Below are 2,187 nucleotides of genomic sequence, written 5' to 3'. Positions count from 1 at the left end.
TCATCAAAGGAGTAGGGCAGAGTTCTGTCCTTACTCTGCAGAGTGTAAAATCCACCCACAGAGAAGTGTGTTTTTGAAGTATAGTTGAGTGCAGCTGTTGGTCATACTCACCCTGTCATTCTATTAAGTCATTAAAGGACGTTGAAACAACCTAAGACAGGCATGGTGACACGGGCCAGTAATCAAGGTGCTTAGAGAAGGCAGAAATTTCAGGATTTCAAAATCATCCAAGGAGAGAATGGTCAATGGAATGGTGGGTAGTCCACAGAACAGAGACACTACTATGTCCATAGTCTGTAAGTCCAGAGGAACTTACCTGAGCTCTCGGAATTGGGGTGGGAGGGGCTATCGGGGCAGTTATCCACCACAGCAACCTAGCTAGTCTGGTAGAGAGTGGTTTCCAGAGCTCAGGGGCAGAGAGTTTGCCAAGATGAAAACACCCTGCTGGTGCCATGTGGCCTGCTGGTGCCCATGCCGGTTCTAACCTTAGGTCACTATGTTGTTTTCAGTCTTAGATTAGTCATAGAGTTAACCTAAGTTCAGGTTCTCAGTTCCTAGAGGAGATGGGGATTTCCCAATAACAAACCTTTCATTATAATTATTATTGTTTCTGTCCCTGAAAACATTGACTGTCTTTAATAATGCCTTCTGCCATTCATCTTGTCCTCCTCAAAACGTAACATTTGTTCCTACCATTCAACAAATAAATAAGACTGGTAACACCCACATTCTATATCAGTTGACATAGAAAATTACATAAGGAAAGCACTTATCTCTAATACTGATTGGTGAGGAAGTGTAGCTGTAACTTGGCACAATGTTTCTGGTTTTCAAACATAAAAGCTCTAAAACACTCCAGCTCACAATGGGGGATGGGTGCATGGCGGGACAGACATTAGGTTCCATGTATGTTCTCTGGCCATGGTCAGCAGCTTGATTATAATAAATTCTTGCCATTTGAGTTTGATCTCAGCTTGAGATATCAGAGGATCCCATAACAAAAGGCTTTGCCAAATTGCTTTTTCCCACAGAGATCACTGTTTGTTGATTAATATTTCCTACTGTAGCTACGAGGGAAGACAGTCAGTCATCTCCTTCCAGGCTGTACCTTCACTGCTCAGTGAAAGAAAAACTTGGGCAGTGAGTGTCCTCCCACCTCTGTGGCTTTATTGGTACTTGCAAACAAAGAAGGGTCTATGCAGGAACTGAGTTCTGTGACCAGTCTTGAAGCTGGTGTAGCCACAGCACAAAAAGAGATGGTCGAGAAGGAGGGCGAAAGCTTTCATGCTTTGACAGTAGTTGACATCATCAAGGAGTAGTGAGGTAATCAATTGTACATGATCAACTAATGTCCAGACTGGCAATTTCTCAGACCCACAGACCAAAATACGATTTAAGAAAACCAACTGGATTTATTGTGAAACCAAATGATTATAGTTACACTAGTCCAACCTAAATAGAAGATCTGGCTGCCCTGGTGAACAGGTGTGTTATTTTCCAGTTTTAAGATGTTCTGTCCTAGAGAAAAGGTATGAATTGTGTTTGGTGTGCTCTAATTCAAATCCCTACATGGCATAACACCTGGTTAAACTTTTAAAAGAAAATTCTGGGACTATAATGACATCTTTTTACCATCATTTCCTGCTTCCAAGCCCTCCCATGGACCCCATACTGTTTTCTAATTCATGGCCTCATTAACAACAGTTACTGTATGACTGTGACTTTGTTGGATTACAGGTCTTTCTGGGTATGAAACAAAGGGAAGACAGAACTGGACATTTAGTGTGTAATAGAATGTACACACAAGAGACCCTGCTTGGAAGAGAAGTACTCTGGGAGAATGGAAGACTTTCTGCAAAACTAAAAATTTCCCATACTAGGATCCTGTCTGCTCCTAGTGTGGAGAATGAATATGTGTGTTGTCTGAGTCATGTGATCTCCGCTCACCACTAGGGGGCCTGTTACTGAATAGGCAGTGCTGGGTGGCCTTGGCTAATGATAAACTCTAGGAAGGCCTAGCAACCAGGGGCATTAGTGAAAGGGAGCCTGTAAGTTCTTTCCAAAATTTTCCACTGATAAAATTGGGATCTGTGAAGGAAACCACAGCCATTCCATGTGAGAGCCTATACAAAAAAAAGGGCTAATATTATCCAAAGATGGCATTCTCATTTTAGAAAAGATTAATCC

This window comes from Micromys minutus, assembly GCF_963924665.1.
Source record: "Micromys minutus genome assembly, chromosome: 11".
In the NCBI taxonomy this organism is placed as follows: Eukaryota; Metazoa; Chordata; class Mammalia; order Rodentia; family Muridae; genus Micromys; species Micromys minutus.
The sequence above is the reverse complement of the archived record's forward strand: the minus strand, read 5'-3'. Positions refer to the sequence as shown.